This window comes from Temnothorax curvispinosus, unplaced genomic scaffold (assembly GCF_003070985.1).
Source record: "Temnothorax curvispinosus isolate PA1 unplaced genomic scaffold, ASM307098v1 QBEX01006326.1, whole genome shotgun sequence".
Lineage (NCBI taxonomy): Eukaryota > Metazoa > Arthropoda > Insecta > Hymenoptera > Formicidae > Temnothorax > Temnothorax curvispinosus.
This window is the reverse complement of record NW_020216106.1, coordinates 1,293,193-1,302,062: the sequence shown is the minus strand read 5'-3', so window position 1 is coordinate 1,302,062 and position 8,870 is coordinate 1,293,193. Positions and strand designations below refer to the sequence as shown.

The 8,870-nt window shown below is 37.5% G+C and overlaps 1 protein-coding gene across 7 annotated transcripts in view; it reads right to left on the bottom strand.

Moving 5' to 3' along the window:
* The window catches only part of LOC112455765, a 169,427-nt gene that overhangs the window by 150,972 nt on the left and 9,585 nt on the right, over positions 1-8,870 (bottom strand). Inside the window, exon 1 of one of the 7 annotated variants that reach the window (XM_025017916.1) lies at positions 2,076-8,318. The exons of the other annotated variants lie outside the window; for them this stretch is intronic. The gene's annotated coding sequence lies outside the window, so the exon portion shown is untranslated. Of the gene's footprint in view, positions 1-2,075; positions 8,319-8,870 lie in introns of those variants that run through there. 7 annotated transcript variants of the gene reach the window in all.

Below are 8,870 nucleotides of genomic sequence, written 5' to 3'. Positions count from 1 at the left end.
GGAATGACCACTATTTTCGAACGACAGTGACTCAAAAAATTAATCAATAGCGATATTATCCGAAACGATGTTATCATTACCCACTAACGTTGATAGAAAATCATTCGTCATAATTTACATGATTTATATGCGATGACTGGCTTCCAAATCCATAGCGCGAATCGCCGCGTCATATATAACACACTTACGTGAATATTTTAACAAAAATACGTGCATATAATTGTAAGTAAAAAAAAACGAATGTAAAAGCGCATCACTCATTTGAGAAAAGTTAGGATATTAGTCGCTTTAAAAGTTCGTCGTATCGTCTCCGTGTCTTTGTGCTCTGGGAAGAGCCATTAATATTCTAAGAGACGGAGACAAAAGTGAACCAAGCCAACGCGTGAAACGCGGAACTTAAAGGCACCTTTACATGTGCTTGAAAGATTAATTATTACAACCAGGATAATGGGATTTTTATATGGAGAATGCGACTGTAAGGTGGTTATAGATATATATATTTTTTCAAAGGGACGAATGCGGTTCTTACATTTAATTATCTTTTTATCAGAGGACTACCATCTATATATCAGGCTGATTTTTCTAAACGATGCCTTCATATGAAATTTCAATATCTCATTCTGTTCTCGTAGAATGTATTTAAAAAAATAAAATGAATTAAATATAGTTGATTGGAGAATGTAAATTTTATTTTCCCAACATTTTATTTCAATAACTCGCGGCAGTGTTCTGTACACAATTTTCGCGGAATATTATTGTCCGAATTGTACGGTATACAATCCGGCGTATCCATTATGTTTTTGCGTATGTACGCCTTCGAAACAAACGTGTATCGGTTTTTAAATTAAACCGCTTAGAGTTTTCATATCGTCAATAATACTGTTAATAGAAATATTTAATTTATTTAATTATATTTTTTCATACGGTTGTATCTTTAAAAAAAAGATGACAGCGAATAGCTTAATTAAACTGGTGACACCGTTATATATGAGGGGCAAGCATATACAGACCAGATGATACACATTTTACATTTCGGCATTACAGGAAGAATTTAAAAATAAAATTCGTCCAGAGAGTACGACTAGTCCTTTTATAATAATACGTTCAGTCTAGTGTCCTGAATACAACTTTCATCTAGTCGAGATGTCTACGTGATGCGTTCATACAACACTGTGTACACACCATGCATCGTTTCGTACTTTAGTAAAAATATAAAAAAGGTAACGTCTCGTGAGAATAAAAAGATAGTTTAAAACGTATTAGAAAAAAAAATTGCAGTGCCTCATGTATATAAATACAGATATAATATATATATACGTATATTTATATATGTATATGATTTATGGAAATATTTCGTACGTTTAATTTTTTTAGACAGTGGTACGTGTTATGTAGCTCAAGCTGATATCGATATTTTACTATCTACGCCTATTAACGATTAACCAATCGGCCTGTCCGATCACAATACGTTTCGCGTTCGAGTGCATTAATCTTTGTTACATCGCGGGGAGATTTGCAAGTCATGACACTCATAACTTGTATACAGCACCGGTAATGCATTTCTCCGATTGAAGCGGAAAACGCAACGTCGTCTCGCAAACTTAGGCACGATCATGATGGAATGATATATTTTATTATACATTATATAAAATTGTGTATGATTCAATACGATAAAATATTTAATATTATGTAATTACATACAATTGAAGATAATACAGTGCTGAATTAGTTGATCAATAATAAAATAAACTAAGAGAGCAATGTACAATTTTACATTAACATCCAAAATTTATAAAATTTATATTTCTAACATTTATAGATCTCATTTTGGAAATTCAGAACATAACATGCATGTCATAATATATATGATATCCTTCTTTATTTGAAATCTAGAATTCTTAAACATACATCTCATTAAACGTATTAAAATTATTAAATTTTTAATTTCTAATAACTTTCTTGCTCTCTTTTATCTACCACTTTGTTAACGTCCAATACATTTTTTTCTTTAACGTTTTCATCTGCCAAACTGTACTTACTTAATCTAATAGCGCGCATTAAAGTGAATCTCTTACCTCGACAATCGTCACTTTTTCACACGTCATCGCTTCGATCGTGTAAATGGCTCTTCGCGAAGGGGATTAACAAGGGACGATCGATCGGCCGATTGGTTAACGCGATGCACTTATAACACTTTCAAGCGGGTCTCCCTATGCTACGACCCTTTTTAGAATTTCCATATGTGGCTTTGAGACGTTGGTCCACTTAGTTTAATACGTTATTATCACCTTTTATTAATGTACGATGCCGCGTGCGTCGCGTTTGCGAGCGCACGCGAACAGGTTGAAGTCTAGAGTAACATTGATCTCTCGCTACGATCGCAAATGGATGATAGCCGGGAATCGAAAACCGATATTAATTCCGGGTGGCGGTTTGTAAATCCTTTCCTAGTTGCATCGCAAAACTTTTAATCGTATCACCACGAAATGCATAAATCACAAAGGGAGGATATAATCCGATACATTAATCGCATTAGCAGGGGTATTTTACGATTCGAGAGAGTTGCTCAATAACGGTCACGCTCTCGTTATTTAAAATAATATAAATTACAAATATATGCACTTGGATATTTGATCTTAATATCCACATCGGACAGTATATCCGATTCATTAATTATCCAGGGGAATTATTTTGAATTTTCCATTGGCAAAAGAAATTATTTGTCGATGCCTCTGAATTCTATATTTGTTAACGTTTATCTGGTTCAATATCCGAAATTAAAACGCGCATTGCCATTGCAATTTACATCAAATTACTTCTATTATACGGTTATTTCAAATGAGAGCGAGTGAGGTAAGAATACGCCGATGTGTCACAAAGAAGCATCGATTTTCCGATTCCCACAGATGGATGACACCAAAAACACGAGTCGTTTTCTCGGCGGGTGTCGCCGTCGATATAGCGTTCGTTGTTCCCGCTTGAAATGAATTCGTCGCACCTTAATTCGTCGGAAGTTCATTAATTACGCCTATCCGATTTCCAGAAGAACGATCTACGATATATAATCGTCCTCCTTACGTCGCCGGGACCCCGTCCTCCCAGTGACGCCTTTGTGCCGGGACGGTGCACAGGACGTCATTAACGAACAGCAATTACTTTCCGAGAGATAATGACACCACGACGCCGACGCTCGCGACGTCGAGCGACGCTCGTCGTCCGTAAAAACGTAACGTGCGTCACACCGCGCTGCGCCGCGCCGATGCGAGTATCGACCGTTAAAATGGATGCCAAAGTGCAAACACGTCGCAAATATTAATCGTATATCGATTATTTACGTGTTCCGCGCGTTGAATTAACCCATCGCTCGTATTGATACAACATATCGTGATTGAAAGACACAAAATGGAAACGACATTTAACCTTTACGCAGTATTTCCGCGCCGATGTAAAAAATATCGAATAAAGCCCGTGTTAGAGAGATTGAAAAATAAATGAAATTTACAGGATACGATATTGCAAATTTTAATAACTTTTGAAAAAACAGACTACGCGTTCCATCTATAAAATATGAGAAATGCGGTTTATTCTCCGCATTAACCAAAATATCATACATCATAAATAATGTTATTTCAGAAAAATTTTATTTTTTCTTCGTCGAATTCTAAATTTCAGTAAATAATTTAAAGCTTTAAAAAATTCATTTCAAATTATAGAAAGTCACATATTAGATCTCAATATTATCCAGACAAGATTGAAAATAAGATTGTTATATAAGTTAAATATTTTCGGTTATTAGAAATCATGCTAAACTGATTGCAATGCACCAGTTGCGGAAATTAAAATAGTAATAATATCATCACTTGCGTGTGCATTAAATGAACGAGATAATGAGCGGTCTGTGCCATTGAGCGCAAATAATTAAAATGTAAACAATAAAGAACGGCAAAGCAAAATCGCACCTACATAACTGTCAAGCTTGCATTATGTGTAATCGCGTATCGAACCCGATATGTCAAAAGTTAGATGTATCATAGAGTAAACAGACAGAGCGAGAGACGATATTTATGTTCGCGTAAATAAAAAGCATTATTTTAACATGACGCGCGAGGCAAGATACGTACTATTCTCTTTTATCTCGAACGCGCAATTCTCTTAAAATTCAATTTTGTTTAAAAAGAAAGACAAAACCGCGATTTATCGCGCGGTATAAGATGCGATTGAGAAACGCAGCTTTTGGCACTCCCAACGGGGCGAGAAGTTCGTTACTATCTCTCACTGTCTGAGATGCTCGGTATTCCAGACTCTCACCTGGATTTACCTTCTTTCGCGAGAATCTGACGGTTCTAAATGTGGCTCAGCGTAGTTGCTGAACTTGCTACAAGTGGACTACAAGTGAGAGCAAAAGACTGGTCGTTTGAAGCGTGAAAAAACGCCTCTCGAAATTTATGTATGAACGATGTACACGTGTCTAAATGTCTATTCTGTAATGATATTTAACTGCCTCTTTTATCTCGCGCCTATTTATTATCAAATGGGCAATCACAAATGCCTTTGAAATTAGAATTGTAAAAAAAGTAATAGTTTCGTTTAAACTTCCGCGATAATGAAACAATAAAATCATTCCAACGTATATTTCTGAAGTTAGAAAGACAGAAGAGGTGGCACGTCCAGAAATATCCATCGAAGAGCGATATAAATCAAGAATTTATCGTGTCAGTAAAATCTCGCATTCGACGTGCGTGTCATAAACTATGAACCTATTTGAGCCAGCTACGCATGGAACATTGTTCTAATCTTATCTCCTTCCGTACAGCGTTACGTACGAAATACGAACCGAATCGTTACGATATTCCATGCTGCTATCTATAAAACAATCTTCATACTGCGAAGCAAAGTACGCATAGTGAAGGGCTCAGTTCGCATAGTAATTGCGCGCGTTTGATCGCGAAAGCATGCGAAGGTTTTTACTACCCTTTATATCTGAAAAATTCAAGCATGCCACTATAAAAGTCGCGCGATATCAATTTTTTCTTCTTTTACTGCACTCGAACACATATAGAACGCAACTCAGTTAAAGATCACGCGGATAAATCTCGATTTGCCTCACAAGAACAGTTACGCATAAACTCGAAATTTCTGTTTCTACATGAAATACTAAAAAAGTTGTTAGATATGGAATGTCGCTTGTGTCTTTTGCTTTTTGATCCCAAGTTGTGTCGTATAGGCGTATCCTACTTTCGCATATTTTTTTCTTTAGTTCATTTAACTGGAAAATTCATTTACGCGTATATTCAAAAGCATTGTAGACTTGTTTCTCCAAAACCCTAACACACACTGAGACAGCTCTTCAGATAATATTCGCGTCTGTCGGAAACGTTTGATAATAACCGGATTTCCATTGCTCGCCGAATAAGCGACTTATAATATACACAGTACGTTCACACTAATACCTACGCGATCTTGCGAGGAGAAAATCTTTAGCTAAACTAGAATTCTACCTGAAGAGCGGATATACGCACGTTTCGTGCAGGCAAAGCCGATTGAGAACGTTCTCCGGCAACGAGTGAGCGTATTCGACCATCGCGATCGAATACAAGATCCGAGATGCTCCTCCACGTTAACGTTAGTTCCACGAGGACACTTTTGCGGATTAGTCTCGCTGCTATTTGACTCGCGGCAACGAATTATCCGCTGGCGAAACTCTCGACTCGCGTCGTGGTCCCGACGATCGAAATTAGAAGTCGCGCCTCGCAAAAAAGATCCCGCGCTCGCTGAGAACGCGAGGAAAACTTCCGGTCCAGATAAGTAACAACGACGAGCCGCCTCCGGACGAGGGATTTCTTTTCCATCCCTCTCGCAAGGACCCCGCCACCAAGCACGGCGATTTCTTTCGAGACAACTTCTTGTCGCAATTACTATGTAACGATCGCGGCAAGCGGCGTTCACCGTTGCTTGAATCGGGAGACTCGCGAACGCGGTCGACTTGCATCCTGAGTTCCCGTTTGCCTTTATTATTCTTATCCGGCGCGCATTTACTTCCGCGTTTTTGTTCGTCGCTGCCCCATGGTAGTCTAAAAACGCCCGACTCTTTTCATCCCTGGTTCGTTGCGCTTATTTTGCGAAAATTCGTCGCGATACAACTACTCATTGTCAGTTGATTTTTAGTTCTGTAAGAATAAATTTTTACGCCAAATCCGCACATTTGAAATTCTCATCGTTAAAAACAAGTAAATACATAGCGAGCTTTTAGACATAGAAATAAAAATTTGTAATTACTGGTTTAGATGATCCTAAAAATTCTCAAATCAATTTCTTTTATAGAATAATGCAAAGTTATCTGGTATTGCAATATTAATTCAAGCCTTTGTACTTGTGGAACGTTACGGAAGTTTTTCGTAAAAATTTGTAAAGAAATAGAATGTAAGGGAAATTTGCGTGTAATCGAATCGCACAAAAATTGCATTCGCATCTAATAATAATTGGTAACATTACAAAGTCTTCCCTCGGCATTGCGTCACTAATCGAACTGCGATTTGAATCGCAGCACTTCTGCAGTTGTCAGTCTTCATGCAGCTATTATTTCCTTTTATGTGCAGGGTTTGAAAGCATTGGCAATTGTGCGAGCGAACATTGCAGACAGTCGCTCGCCATTGCTCGACAAATCGAAAGATCTCAATCGCGACCTACATCTATACAGAAATTTTACTTCGCTTGTTAAGCTTTATTCCCTACTTCTGTTCACGTTAGATTTATTGTGAAAAGTAAAGAGAAATCTAAGATAAATATATCCGTAATGTTTGGATAATTTATAATAATCACCCCGACATCAAGAGATTGCTCCTTTGTCGATAAATCAACCAAGTTATGTAGATAGTAATCGAGCCCAGCAATTTGTATCCCCAATTTATCATATCTCCTTCCTCTACACTCCTCCGCCGCACATCTCGCAAGCCTTCAAAGCAAATTTGACGTAAGCCGCAAGATAATTTAACGAAAGTTGATTTATATACTACGAAATAACGTATACCTGATACATTTATTATACAAGATCCTGCCATTTTACTTTTTGAAATCACTTTCGCATTGCTATATAGATTACTCAACTTCCAAATCGCTTATCTGACTTAAATTTTGCTTTATGAATTAGTAATTATTTCTCTTTCAAATTATATTTTAGCACCTTGGTTTCTATGAATGTATATTCTATCTGATTTCCATAATAAGTAGCTGAAATAGTAAGACCAAATTTGCAAGTATATGGGATTTATAACCGTTTCCGCTTTCGCAAAATTGAAACGAAACATTTTTACATTTCATTCGGTGGAGAAAATTTCAAAGGTGCATATAACAAAAATTTATTCTTTATGTAATTTAAAACTTTGCTTCAATCTGAAGCTCAGTTGTTGATACACTTGAGTACTTTTCAACGCAAATTTAAAACTAAAAATATATATGCGTTGCGTATTTTCTATTCCTAAAGTTCCATTCGCTTGCAAATGTAGCATACTAATACAGTTGCTTTTATAAATGGTCTCCTCACGTATATTCGAATCAAGTTTTTTCCACATGTCAAAGACGCTCGATAAACCCGTACTCGAAGCCTACGCTTTCCAAAGGGTAGCAAAAAAAGATATTTATTCCCTAACGGAAACTAATAATCTCCCTTTCTAGCGAAGGATTACGGATGTCAGACGGAATGAGCAATCGCGCGTCGCGGTCCGCTTCGGGGAGGATTCCTGGACTTGGGCTATCTGACCGAGACCATCAGGGACCACAGGGCAGTTCGCGCGGAACGCGCATTGTCCGAGCGTGTTCGGCAAGCATATGCGCGAGTACGCGAGGGACCGACGCGACGGTACCACTGTCCGTAGTGATTTACGAAGCACGCGACTCGTGCCAGCAAACCCGCGCGTTACGCTCTCACCCTCGCGCGGATACGTGAGCACGGGTACAGCGACGATCGTATCCGGTTCGCACTGGCCACACCGTCCGCTATAATTCACGTCGCCTGCTGGAAACGCCACCGGGATCTTCATCGGCGGAAGAGCCCCGGTGGCGGGTCCCGATTGTTAGCTCTTTCGGATACCGTCGAGACATTCCGCGCTGCATGCTCGACGATCTTTGCTGAACAAGCAGGTCGAAAATGTCATACTCGAATTGAAATACACAGAATTGCAATTTATTTTGTTACGTATATTTTTAAGAGAGGTTGAACTTTCTCAAATAAAAATATTGATCTTTCTATAAAGATAGTTTAGACAGCTGAGATAATATAGAGGTATTAACGTATATCGCAATTTATTGTAAGATTTCAAAACTAACAATAAATCGTATTGCACTTTTATCACGAATAAACACATAAAACAAACGAACAAATTGAAAATGTCAAATTAGAATAAAAATATATTCTATTATATACATAAATCTGAAAAGATTTTTAAAATAAACATATCAATCTTTTCACAAAAATGATCTAGGTAATGTAAATTCTCAATGATCTGATAGTGATATAAAAAGTAAATTATACTACGCTTTGTTTCATGGTAAAGCAAATACTTCTGAATAAAACATGTAAAAATAAATGAGATCAACGAATAACGAATTTTTTCCAAAAAGCCCGGCAGCATTATCATTACCATTTTTTCACGATAGATTCATTTCTAACATTATATTTCGACGTCAAAGAAAAATGCATGTTGCCCGTCTCTCTTCGGATTTAAGGATTTAATGCGACTGTCGTATATTTTTAATATTTTAATGAAATTTCAGTCCGAAACGTAATTTTTTTACCCTTTGAGATCATCAGTCGCCTGTCGGAGCGCATCAAAATTCAATTAATCGATCAAACGTGCGTGTATACGTGCCCGCGG